This window comes from Melanerpes formicivorus, unplaced genomic scaffold (genome assembly GCF_026170545.1).
Source record: "Melanerpes formicivorus ecotype bairdi unplaced genomic scaffold, bMelFor1.0.p_v2 SCAF_5, whole genome shotgun sequence".
NCBI lineage: Eukaryota > Metazoa > Chordata > Aves > Piciformes > Picidae > Melanerpes > Melanerpes formicivorus.
The window spans coordinates 29,228,812-29,242,733 of NW_027142357.1; the positions used below are offsets into that span (position 1 = coordinate 29,228,812).

The following is a 13,922-nucleotide window of genomic DNA, read 5'->3' on the forward strand; positions in this document are numbered from 1 at the left end:
CTTTTGTTTACTTTTTACTCTCAAACTGGTGTTATAAGGAGATGAACGGATATCCACCACGATTTCCCCACCTGTAATAATACCTTGCTGTGGTGTGGGGTAAGAGCAAGCGGGCCAGGACCATCCACTGGTCTTCTGCCTCCAGTGGAGCAGCCAGGAAAGGCTTGAAGACACTGCGTGCAGGAACAGGTTATGCCTAGTTGCTTTCAGAAGGACAGTGTTGTCAACACATAGATGGTGGTGAGATGGTTCTAAGAGTCTCCAACCAGTTGGAAAGTTCTTGGAATTGGTTATAATCTTTTGTGTTGTTCTGTTGTTCTTAATAATCGCTCTCCCTCTTCTAAGAAATGTATTATTAGAGAAAAATGTAATTTCCTGGCATATGCTCATAATGGTAGCTCCCAGGTACTCCTACACAGGAGACACTTCTTCCACAAAGGGCAATGAACTAGCCAGAGTTGATGCTGTTACAGACTTAGTTTCAGTAAACAAATGAAGTACTACTTTTGAAAGAGACTATTGTAAGAAATTATTACTGGGTTGGGAAATCCTGACTTGTTCCAATTAAAAGCAACTAAAAGAGTGAATACAAATAGTTCTGCCACTAACCTTAGCTTGCACTTGAAAACAAAATTTGTTAAATTTTAGGGAGATATTTATAAAACCCAATGAACTAAAAAGACCAGAAATTTTAATACAGAGGGCATGCAAAAACTATTTCAGTGATGTAAATTCTATCTGGAACTTCTGTTTCCAACAGAGGAAAAATAAAGATTAGAAAATAGACATGGGCTCTGGATCCAACCAGAAATGTAGCAATTTTTGAAAGAGTGTTGATAAACAGAAAACCTTATTGAAAGAAATCTATGTCTTGTAGTTCAGAAGGTGTAGGAATAAATTGAGAGCTTCTAGAAGTCAGCTGAGTTTGGCATGTGGAAGTGCAACAGCAAGAAGCACTTTTCAGCCATAGAAATGAAAAGGCTAAGGAAAGAAGTGGGGCTTAGGGAAGAAGTATATAGTGAAGCTGGATATCCATCCTTCTGCCAGCCACAGTCCCCTGTTCTTCACATGCCCCACAACACAATTCTCCTGACATTGCTGGTCCTAAAATATGTCAGTACAGAATGGCAGGAGAAAAGAAGCCTGAATGACAGTAGAAGGTTACCAAGCTGAAGGGCAGGAGAAAAGAAGCCTCAATTACAAGAGAAGATTACTAAGCTGGGATTTCTCAGCATCCTCCCATAGCTTTAAATTTCTCTTCATAAATGTATTGTGAGTACATACCTGAGACAGAAGAAACAATTGAAGCTAAAGGAAAATACTGGCTAAGAGTGAATGAATGAATAAAAGTTAAAATGGACAAATGTAGGCTGAAAATAAGGTGACTGCTACAACAGTGATGCCCTTAGAGTGTCTCTCATCCCATTTTTATTGAAGCCTGGGCAACTTAAAGCAGGAAATACACAGTTTTTAAAGTGGAGTATATGATGTGGCTGCTAGCAAGGCACAGACAAGTGACTTGGACTGCTCCTTCCACAGTTGTGAATTAGAGCCTTATGCAGCAGTAAAAATGCAAGGCCATAATATTGAATTTTTAATTTTTTTAAAATTAATTGATAACAAAAGAGAAACTGGTAGAGAAGCTGACCTGCACTGGAATATCTGAATAAAGTAAGATAAGCTTCTTAACGTTGACATAGATACTATAGGAGGATGTTTGGTTCTTGCTGCAATTGACTCTGTAAGAAAATGCAGGGGGTTTGAGCTTCTCTGCCACAAGCTTTAGCTCTCCTTTCACCTCTCAGTAAGTGTGTGGCTTTCTCTCTCCAAATTACGTATTTCTTACTCAGTTTTCTCTTTGCTTTAAAAAGCCAGGATTCCTATTATCATACTGAATAACTGGACTTGTCATTTTATCTTAATTCTTTTGGCTACTTAGAAAAATTACAGCAAACCTCCATCTGCAGACAAAGGAGCTAAAGAGAGTTTGTCATCCTCTTCATGTAAAAGCATACGCTTCACTTGTTCAATAACATTTCTTTTCAGTACAAGCTCTGGATTGTCAAATTGACATACAGTAATTGGTTATTATTTTCTTCCATCTTTTGAAATTTGGCTTTTCTTCAGTGTCGGTTGTGGTCTTCTGAAAAAAGAAATCAAGCTTGAGCTGTATGTGCTTATTACCTCAGGAAATTAGAATTATGACATTGCATATCCAGCTTTTGGTCATGGCCTCCGCTTTTGAGACTTTACTTCTGTCTACCTCTGTAATACTACCCTGACGCTACCTGGATAAACTACAAAATCTTTATGGGAATCTGTGAATCTGTCATCACTCATGGAAAACGTTACCTTTCTCAGCTCCCAGTGATGAGCAGTTATCTTGTATGATTCATTAGGCAATTTTTAAACTATGCTTTTGGAGCATAAAGCTATCTATTGAAATAAGGCAGTAATGTAAATTTCATGGTTATCTGCTTCCTTTCTCCACTGAGGTTCTGTGTTCTGGTACCCTGAGTTCAGATGAGATCCCCAGTGTGTTTCTCCAGACAGAAAATTTGGTTTGTATACAGCAGCAAGCCACACTGTTGAGGAAGTTAAAAAACATGTAATTGAGTAGCAGTCATCAAAGCTTCTAGTGTCCAGTCAATAGCTATCCTGCTTGATCACCATACGTAATTTCTTTCTGTATAATAAATCTATGCCTTATGCTCTCATATTTTTAGCATATTTACCTGAAGCAAAGCTTGGAGGTAGTTTGCTAATAGCACTTCTGAAAATTAGAAATGCTGAAAACAATTGTTGGAGTTAAAGCAATGTTGAAATGAGAACTCATAAATTATGTAGTTTACTTATGTTCAAGTGGTCTCTGTAGATACAAAGAAATGGTCTGAGTGTATAGCCCCATATATAACTTTTATAAATCACACCAAACCGTGCTTCAACAAAGCACAAACCCAATGCGTTATTTTTGTCTTCAAGACTTTACTTATAACCCCACAAGGCATTTCCTCCTGTAGTTTCTGATCACTTCTTTTGAGCCAAAACTGAAGGTCTGGTTATATTCTCAACCTCCTTGGTCAATTTCAATTTCAACAGATTAAACAGATTACTTCTTCGTTTCCTCCCCGCTTCCTCCCCACACTTCTAAGATCGATTTCTCTTATTAATCTGTTCACCTGATGAGTTTATGCTCAATATCTTACTATCCACACTCGCATTTGTGTCGAGAGACTAAGCATCAATTGCACATGCAGCATAATTGCCTGAAGACCAGAGGGAAATGATCTTTGACTGACCACAGTCCATCAGATGTGAACAGTTCCATGGGATTGTGTTCCCCAGAAAATGTGGAAGTTGGACAGAAAGTTCCTGATGTTCTGCAGGGATAAGAAATTTCATAAAAAGGCAGATAAGGACAGAGGAAACTAATTGTCTAAATACAGATAAGGACAGAGGAAACTAATTGTCTAAATACAGCAAAGGAATTTGATGAATACCTCCGCTTGAAAGCAATTGATTTTATAATTCTCATTTCACTGGCAGTTAGAATGACTTAGTGAGAGTTAGAACAGCCACAGGCCCTCAGCAAATCTCAGGGCTAACTTTAGTCATAGGACTCTGCTTTTAATCACGATCAACTTGTTAGTCATCATCATACAGTGCAGACCAATTTCCAGTTCTGGAAGATTGCTATAGTCAGTTCATAAATATCTCCATTTGTCAGAGAAACTGAATATCAGATAATAATCTGAAGTAGTGAAGACTAAAAATTATCATCTTCATCGCTTCTGACAGCATCTGGCATTTAGTAACAGCTACTACTATTTTTTAAATGCAGCAACTATCAGCAAATGATGCTCTGAGTGGACATAATTTTAGTGCTATTTTGTACTGAAATGTGAGTTTAGAGCGAGACTATCACTAATGATTTTGCATATAGCTATAAAATTAAGTGTTGAAAAAGATAATTTACAGATGACTGAGGTTACAAAGGAATTTATTTCACAGTATTTTTGATTGAACTATTTCTATGTCATTTGTTACCCTCTAGAAACTTCCTATGTAGTATGACTAATTTTGTCTGGTTTTGATGAAGTAAGTCAACTTCTTGTTTCACACTTAATGTTTCCTTTACTCATGCAATTGCTAAAAGTTTTTGGTGGGGACCCTTTCTAAACCCAATGGACAGGCATTTTCAAACATCTGAGAGCTGCCTTGCACTGACAAAGATTGATTGAGGTAATCTTGTTTTAAGTATGCCTTTGTACATGTTATTTCACAAGAAATATTTCTCCTTCTATCAGTCTTAGCATATGTTGTATGTCTTGTTTCCTAAGTCAACCTTATCTTTATTATTTTGTTCTTGTATGTTTGGCTTCCCCACTGTTACCCTGGGACACTGCAAATCAAAATTTTTTCCCCTTGAGTCTGATATTCCAGTTTCCACGTCTTCCAGTTAAAGACAGACCAAGTTTGATGGCAGTATTGTGTAATCTACTGCATGCCAGGAATATCTTACACACAGTACTTTAGAAGGACAATCTGGTAATACATGTCACTACAACGAATCTTAAATATGATTAATGAGCTTTTAAATGATTCCTCAGGTGAGCTGTAGATCTTCATTATCTTCTGTGGGGACATTGCATTGGATTTATTTGGAGAAAATGAAATTAGGGTCATGAACCTTTCTTGAAAGGCTAATTTATATCTTCTGAAATATTGCAAAGCATTACACTAATGATGTGATATGGTTGTTGATACTGTAAAGACAACTGTCAATAACATCCAGAAGATAACTGTTATTTCTTATTTAACAACTTGGGAAGTTGCTGCTGTCTTTAAAGCTATTTTTAATAGCTGCCACTCCTACTTCAATTTCATCTGGATACACTTGAATTTTATCTGACTACCCAATAATTAGCTGCTGTCAATCCAATCAGTGTAAGATTGGCTAAGCTCTTTTTTTCTAAAATGCAAAAGTTGTCACAACACTGCTTGACAATATTATGTCATGATGACGTTAGGTACTCTGCCACCTCACCCACTGCATAATGGCTAATTTGACTAATATTAATTGAATGATAAGATTTGGGATTTTGATGAGCCAGAATTTGCCTGAAGAAGTCTTGGCACATAGAATATTTGTATGTAGTTTATTGGGATTGAAGAACATCACAAGGAAAAAATTCTGTCATTTCCTATTGATATATTAAAGCCTTCCAAGTAAAACACAACATCTAGATCTGAAAATAGTGACTCTGGCCTATTTTGCGAGCTCCTCATTAGCTGGCTGGGAGTTTATGCAGCAAGGAAGCTAAGTGCTTGGTTTTTTGATGCTTTATCGTTATGTGTGGCCATATATTTAATTCTGTCAGGGGCGTATGGAAAACTTTGCACAGCAGATGCCTTGTACCACCATGATGTTTGGGAAGTGGGTGGCTTGCCTGGAAGTACACAATTCTGTCTTTAAACTTTTCTGCTGATCTTTGGTTTCTCCATGGTTTCCTGTGCTGCGACTATCTAAACACTCCCAAAAAACTGTGTTAGCTTTAAGTGGTCTTTAGTGATCTTAAACATCCTCTGTGGTGCAAGGGGGCTCTGATATTTGGATTGCAATCTTTTTAGTACCTACTACATATGTTTTAATATATAACCAAGATGAAAGAGGGCTTTAACTGTGGACTGCTGATTAAACTGACATGTTCTAGAATTTCTCTACGTTGCCACTTAACAGTACATATTCAAGCACAAGTCAGCTGCTTGGGAAGTGTGGGTGTGTTGTGAAACTCCAGTGATCCTACTCAAGCTGAATGGGCTTGTCCCTGGAGAACCACAAGCACCCACGGAAGGCACTGGTGCACCTAGGTTTAACCAAATTTCCTTCTCAGGGCTGGAATTAGTGCCTGTCACACATGCAGCACACAGAACTTCTTTCCCTTAAAGACTGGCAGCTCTGACTGTGTTTCCATAATGGGACTGTCAACCCCATAATAAGCATCATCGCACCAGTGTTTTGGGTGAGGAGATCCATTGTGTAAGCACAATGTCTGCTTGAGGTAAAATGTTCTCAGTGCAATGGCTGTCAGATGAATAAGTGTTATCTCCCAGATTCTGGTAAGCACTTAGAGTTCATTTTTTTTAGGTTTTGAGGTCCACAATGGTGTTTTGCTAAGTGTGGACTATCCACAGCACATGTAACTCTTTCAGCTAGCTCTCTCTGAAAATGATTTATGGCTCCTCATGCACTTAGGATAAATCTGCACCCTCACTCCTGCACAACAACTTCCATGGCTTACTCAGGGTTTGCTCCAGGTCTCCTTCCTTTCTCAAGGCACATATCTTCTGTGTGGTCCCCTACAAAAAGAGCCTGATCAGAGGAAGACAACACAGACTGTGAGCATGCTAGAGCCAGTTAGCATTCTGTGCACTCTGTGTGCCTATTTCTGTTTGGTTATAATGTCCCCCAAATTATTAATGTGAATTAATCCCTTTATCTATGACATTTCTTTTTAAACTGAAAACAGTCTGTTACCCCAGATTACATCATACACTAATTGAGAAATCTAAAGAGTACTACAGAATATGTTTTTCACCTGAGTATTTCCAACAGCCCTTAACAAAGGGAGTTACTGTGGTATCAGCATAGTGAAGAATAAAAAAAAAAAAGAAAGACATTTTGTGTACCACTGTGGAATAATTGTGGTAGAACAAGTGCTGAGCAGTTCCCCTGTATGTTGCTTTAAAGCACTGAAAGAAATATACAGCTTTTTTTTTTTCAGAGCAGCTCAGCAGCAATGGTTAAAATACCCAACCCCACTATCACTTACCTTTTTAAAAGTCAAAACAGGTCAACAAGGGTGACAGAAAGTTCTTTCTTCTGCTTGCCTTCATTAAGCTTTTTGCTTAAGAAATAAAAGAGAAGAGACTGAAGCATGCAGCAATTCCTTCAATAACCTTGCAGCAAGCTGCCAGAAAGTTTTCCAAGGCTCTCATGCAACTGAACCTGGTGAAAGGAACCTACTCCCCTACTCCAGCCCACAGCCCTCCTTAATAAAGTTGCTGGAAGTTGGTTTTTTTTCTGTTTTGTTTTGTTTGATTTTATTTTTTCCCCCCTGAACACTTAATTGCCCAGGTCTCCCAACAAACTGGTGCCAGCCTGAGAGGATCAGGGCTGACATTGCTGGTGGGTAAGGGAAGAAGCCGTGCTGGCTGAGGACGCTCAGGGGTGCACAAGAGACTGGAGATCTGCAGTCTCCGGTTTCCACTGCCGGCCAGCATACAGAAGTCACCAGTTATGATTGGGTTACAGTGCATGACTATTTAGACTTGGACATGGACTTGAAGCCACTTCATGTCGGTACAAAGGGAGGAATGTAACACTGTCTCTCCAGTGCCAGAGGGGAGAGATTTGTAGGTTGGTATGTGACCTTCACTGCTGGCCCATGCAGGTGCTGTTCAAAGGCCCTCCCCATTCAGCTCTTGATACTGATACTAGATTAAAAAGAGAGAATGAAAAAAGTCGTTGTTAAAAACGTTCCTCTCTCTTTTTCCCCTTTATCTCTGTGAACAAGTTGTCTTTTGATTTGCTTGGATTTGTGGGTTTAGGAGGCTCTTTTCTTTTCAAGGACTTACTCTTGTACTATGTATTTCTTCCTGTAGTGAATAACATTTAGCTCGGTGAAAGCAGATTTGTCTTGAGGCAATTCTTGGGTGATTTAAAACATTATTTTTTTATTTTTTTTTTAGCTTGTGTGCATGCTGTTGTGTCACACCAATCTTTTACAGTTTAAATTGTAGTCCTTATTTATTATTACATTATTCATACACCCACTGTATTTCAGTGCGTGCATTAAAAGAGTTGAATCATGGGAAAGAGAAGCATGCAAAGCCAGCAAATTCACATCACCAGGACAATTAAAACAATAGCTAATATTCTTACTGGCTGGCAATCAGGAAAGGGACCAGCATCCTCTTTGGTCTCTGGCAGCATTGTCTCTGTCAGCTGTCAGTGTCCAAACAGCCCACTGTTCTGTGCACTTGAGCAATTCATGGTATTTAAGATGTCTTCAGAGATGACGTGTTTGAAAATTGTTGAACGAATGTGCTGCGCTGTCCCGTAGACGGAAGCGGAACAGAGTAGCCTTCCTCACCCTGCAAAGCAGATGGCATCTATCAGCACAGAAAGACTTTGCTTAGCACAGATCTTCAGGACTGACTTTTGGACTAGAAAGATCACAGGGTATCTGAGGAGCTAAATTGTGCAACAGAGCAAAGTTTATGTACATGTCTTGTGCTAGTGTGTGCTTAGGTCAAATTTATCCTCAGGTCCTCTTTGGAAGGCAGCAGAACTATGATGCCCTCTTTTAAAGACTGTTCTTTTCCTGTATGCTAAAAGGACCAAAATATGTAGAACAGAATTGCTCCCTCTGCTTCCAAACTCACTCCTTGGAATGCTACATAACAGAGCAAGCCTGTTCAGCCTTAGCAGCAATTTTTTCCTAACCTGTATAAGATATTCTTATTGAAGTGGTTGGTGTAATTAAGAAACAACTGGGCTGCTTCTGATTTTCTTTGTTTTATATTTGCTGGAGAAAACCACTGGGTAGTTGATCTGTGAGTTTTATGTTATTATTTAATTACCTTGAGAGGGATGATCCTGCATTTTGGCCAATTTATTTTGAGCACTCCATTTTCCAGGGCCTCGCTTGGTTCTAGTATTAATCCTTGTCCTTCACAGAAGTTTGCATATGGCTTTGGATTATTTATACTTCATTGTGCTTCCAAATCCATTATTAATCACACAGGTATTGAAATACATTTCACAGATAATACTGGACATACTGCTGTATTGTTTGCTCACATAATAGGCATGCTTTCACTCGGCAGGTTTCTCATACATCAAATTATCATTAGATAAGAAAAAACGTTATGGTGAAGATTTGCCAACAATTTAATACTGGACGCTCAAGCGAAACCCTGACGTTCCCAATTCCAGGTGATGACTCCTGGGGACAATAAATGAGCAGATGCTCTAGTTAGATGAGAGCATATCACCTTCAGGGATGTGAACGGTGCAAGGCTCTGCTCAGTGGACTTAAAGGAAACCTCTTGTTCATTTTTTTTCTCCGGCAGCAGTCCAGATGACTAAACAAGAGTGATTTCTTTTACAGTTGGTTTTTTGGTTAGTATAGAAAGGGGGCCATATTTTAGTTTTGAGACCATCCTGCAGCTATCAGCGACTGTAAGTCAGAGGGCTGGAAAGGACCATCTGTGTCATGGTGTCCAGTTTCTGGGTCATCCATCTCCTAGCAGCCTATGGGCTGCAGGCCATGCTTCTCCAGGCTCAACTGTGTTACTAAAACCTCACAGCAAAACTCAAAACCCCCAATTAAAATTACAGAATAAAAGAAAGGAAAATCAAAGGGAAAAAATAAGAGTGGATGAAGAGTTTTTGCAGCATTCTAGACCCATGAAAGAGCAGAAAGTATTAGATAAAGCTCCTCAGTGATCCCAGCAGTCAGCTTTAGCCTACTGTATAGAGAAAGGCAAATTCCCCTGTCTCCTGCTTTCTATGCAGGCCTTTTTACATGAACGCTTCTGTATAATTTGGCTTAACCCTGAGAGTTTCAACAAGTGCATCTAACAAGCTCTTGAGATTCTAACCATCAGTATCTGGAGCATATTCTACCTTGCACATGACAACTGCTTACTCACCACTCCAGTGCAAGCAAGGTGTTTTATAGCCGAACAAGAGCACAGGTTTGCACATTGGAGACAGCAAATCTGTGTTTCTCTGCACTGCACAGAACAGGGCTGGGTGGTGGAAAGAGATGCACCTACACTCTGCAACATGGAGGTCCAGTTTAGATCTCTGAGACAATTCTGCCACGCTCAGTCTGGTAGGAATCTCAGCATGGATCCCTAGCTGTGGTACAACATGGCACCAACCCAAAAGCCTTTTTCAGCTGGCACTGGTTTAAGGAGATTAAATCTGGGCATATATACAATGCAGGGATGAGAGAAGAACACATGAAAATTGGAGATCTGGGTGCTGTTCACAAGTCAGAGAAGAACCTTCAAATGCCTCCATATTTTTTTTTGTCTTTTTTTCTTTTAATTTCTACATCTGTATTTAAGGGAAAGTAATCACACTTGGGCATAAAAGCATTTTTCTGGTTTTTGAATGGATGGTTGGTACTGACACTAAGATATAAATCTGTTAAAACTAAGGAGTGCAATAATTGTTTTCTGTTTGCCCACACAGTCAGACACACATGAAGTCCTCAAGAGAGTGGAGGAGATCTGCTGTATTATCCTCATCAGTTTCTGCAGTGTCTGGCTCCTTTCATCACAGTAAAAGGTCAGTTTCTGTAGGTGAATAGCAACAGTAATGTCTACATCACTCAAATTTGATCTCTTATCTGAAATTCAAAGGAGTAGCAAGATAGGTTTACAGAATTTTCTTCCAATGATAACAAAGGACTCTGCAAGTGGAGAGAAAAAAAACAACCCACTCACAAAACCCACCTTCACCCAGTCACTGGGCCCCAGGGAAGTGTGACTATTTTGCAGGTGGTGAAGACATGTCACAAGAAAGAAGTGACTCATCAGATACGTACAGGAGAGCTGGGGCACAGCGAAGAGCAAAAGAATAGCACTCTGTTGCTCACCTTTGCTAAAAGCTAATCTTACCAAGACAAATGTATAAATACAAGTGGAGATTTGTTTCTGCTGTCCTTTGAATTTCATCTTAAGTCATGTGCAAATGTGTCTGTATCTTTCTTTCTAGTGTAGTATCAGCTCTAATTTGGCTTAGCCTGTAGGAAGGATGTTTGACTGAACAAGAAAGGGAAGGTTGCCTGTTACCTGTCCACAGGCAACTCTACCACAACCATTTTAAAGATTGGCTTACATTCAACCCATTTTAGGGACTCATGAAGTCTCTTTATATGGTGATATTTATGATTTATGTGTAATGATCTTAATCTTTATAATTTATATAATTGCAATATATTAATGTGGTTGCTTTAGATTAATTTTTCTGCAGACAGGTACCACTGTGCTTCCCAGTGTACAGAATTACAGCTGGGCCAGTGTAGCATACTCTGATATGTCACTCTTCTAGTTCAGAAACATTCTTGAGGGCAGCTTCAGCTTGCCCTTTTGAGTTTCATGGTCATAATTTTTCCTCCCAGAACTGTGTATGAGCTCTCATTGTTTTACTTACTAGTTCAAAAGCCTCTGTACTGCCTGCTCTCAGACTGTTGGTTTTGGGCTCAAAATAATGAGATTGCACAGAAGAAGCATAGGGGGTTTCTTGGGGTGGAACAGTGTCTTCAATGAATCTAGATGAAGAGCTCTCTGGAGACAGCACCATCTTCTTGATTTGTCTGTTGGGTGCTCAGCTCACTAGGGAACATGCTTAGGGAAAACTCTTCTTGCCAAAAGGCAATTGGGAGAAGATGCAAGAGTGTTTCAAAGTAAAAGAACCAGAGAGTTTGTTTTTCCTGTCAGAAGGGAAAGGGTTATCAAAAAGTAATGGAAGTTTTATCTGGGGGGAGAGAAGCTTTCTGGATTATTATTTTTTAAAGCAGCAACATCATGACCCCTTCTGTGTTCATGTGTCATTACTTCTGTGAATATTCAAACTATCTCCTCTGTGTTCGGTATTGCAACATCAAAAGGACCATAGAACAGACTTCTTTGATGTTAAATGTTTTTGCTGATGCCATCTGTGGTCAGGTAATACCACATGATTAATATGAAAAGATTTGACCTTTGCGTATTTTCCCATGTTCGCTAGCAAGGCAAAGATGCGGTGCTTCAGTGGGGATGTGAGATATAGTCAAGTAAGAAATTCCTCAGGATTAGAAAAAAAGATTTTTAGCCTCTCCAGATCAACCTTGATGTATTTTCTTTGTGTTTATTTTGTGTGTGTATGTTTGCATAATTGTTTAATATTAAAGGAAGAGAGCGTGGTTGGGTCATTTAGTTAGTAAAATTAGGCCTTGGGACTACCAGACCTGGGAAGAACTGGCTTCTCTTGCTGCACTCAGCTTGGCTATTGGCCAGCCTAAGCAAGTCACTTTGCCTCTTTATAAAGTAAGGATAATGGTTCCTCCATTGTAAAGATGTGAGATCTACTGCTGAAAAGCAGTACATGAGTTAGGTAATATTATTTCTGGCTCTCCTACAGATGTGCTTAGTGTTCAAGCTTTCCCATCTGTAATGTGGGGATGTTAGAACTAATCTACCTCCCAGGGTTGTTTTGCTTAATTCCATAAAGTACTTGAAAACCTCACATGGAAAGAGTTATAGGAGCACAAGGTTTCTTAATAAAGCTCATTCATGAGTAATGTATTTTTGAAGTAAGTGACTTGAACCTTCACCCATAGTTGGAAACCAACATGAGCCAAGTTGTCTTTGTTGTTCAGCAAAGGCTGGTTGATACTTTTTTACTTATATATATAATTCTCATACGGCTTCACATTTCTGTTTTCTGGCTATGATTGAAAGCAGAAATGCCAAAACACCACAAAAGAAGATTGGGGGTTTTTATTCTTTTTTTCCTGACCCTCCCAGAAGCTGGAAGTTTTGAAACCCACAAGAGTCTTCCCCACCATCCCCAGTTCTTGCTCTCCCCCTGCAAAGATAGCTGTCTGAAGTGGTTTCCTCTGAAAACTGAGATTTACCCAAACATAGTCCATAGCCTGTAACTTTTGAGGCTTGCCCAGCCACATTGAATATGATCTGCAAATGACTCTTAGGTGTATCAAGGCTGCTCTGTTCAGAAAACCACTAGGTGCTTCCTTAGCACTTATCTGCCTTGCCTTGAGCTATACAAGACCACATTCAATCTCATCCACTACACAGTTGTTGTTGGCTGTTGGCTACAGCATAGTAAGGATCTTCTGAGGTGCCTTACAAATGCCGAGGCTGAGATGGTCTTTATGTCAAGGGCTAGTAAGAGAAAATCAGCCAAAAGTCATTTATCTCAATGTCAAAATTCCTACTAACTTGGGAAGAAGTGAACTTCCATCTGCAGGGAAGCTTTTAGAAAGCCTGGCCTTCACACCGTGGGATGCATTACAAACCCGGATTTGCAGGATCTCTGCCTGCAAATAATCCATACTCGGAGTGCTCTGCACATATCATTTGATGTGTGTAAAAGAGGGATCGTGCCAGGAGCACAGAAGCTAACTTGGAGCTTGGGAAAGTTTTCAGTGGGTTTTGCCAGGGTTTCCCTCGATGGAAAGGAACGGACGGCTTTCTCCTGCCCCCTCCTGGTGCAGCCTTCGAAATGTGGCTCTGCAAGCACTCGGAAAGCAACCTAGAGGCTGAAAAAAATAACACCTTCATCTGTCAGGGGATTTGCACCTGGAGTATATGGCAAAGCTGGTCTGTTTTCATGGCACAAAAAGGAGGCGCTATACTTTTTTTTTTTTTTTTAACTTTTTTTTTTTTTTTTTTTTTAATTCTTGGTATTGTTCATCCAGTTGAGCCCTGTGAAAATAAACCAAAGCTGGGTCTGTTTACTGCACTTGCAGTAGAATAGATAGCAAAATTTGGTCTTTCAGGTGTTTGATCTAAAGCCCATCACCATTGGAACACACTGTCTTAGGAAATATTTTTTTAATTTCTAATTAAGCTGGCCTGATACTTGGCCAACCAAAGAATAATGTAATGCAAATATTTCAAAGAAGGTAGATAAGAATATGTAGTCCTCTACGGAATGTAGGGAATCTGTTCGAGGGAGTAGCTGGAAACCCAAAATTTAACTAAAACTTGGCACTTTGTAAGATGTTCTCATTGTGCATTTGAACAAAAGGCAGCACTAGGGCACTGCGCTACATGGAGTGAGTTCTTGAAGTAGATGATCCCCAGAGGTCCCTTCTAACCCTCGTAATTCTGTGAGA

The 13,922-nt window shown here is 39.6% G+C and overlaps 1 long non-coding RNA gene across 2 annotated transcripts; it reads right to left on the reverse strand.

The window, feature by feature from the left end:
- Window positions 1-1,418: 1,418 nt before the first annotated feature.
- On the reverse strand, window positions 1,419-7,215 carry LOC137441034 (uncharacterized). 2 transcript variants are annotated; one of them, XR_010987299.1, is made up of 4 exons: window positions 6,834-7,215; window positions 6,303-6,360; window positions 3,300-3,380; window positions 1,419-2,143 (listed from the first exon to the last, which is right to left on the reverse strand). It is a non-coding gene; the product is annotated as an uncharacterized lncRNA (long non-coding RNA). The 2 variants fall into 2 exon arrangements; XR_010987300.1 differs by having other exon boundaries at window positions 6,303-6,373; window positions 6,834-6,871.
- Window positions 7,216-13,922: the final 6,707 nt, after the last annotated feature.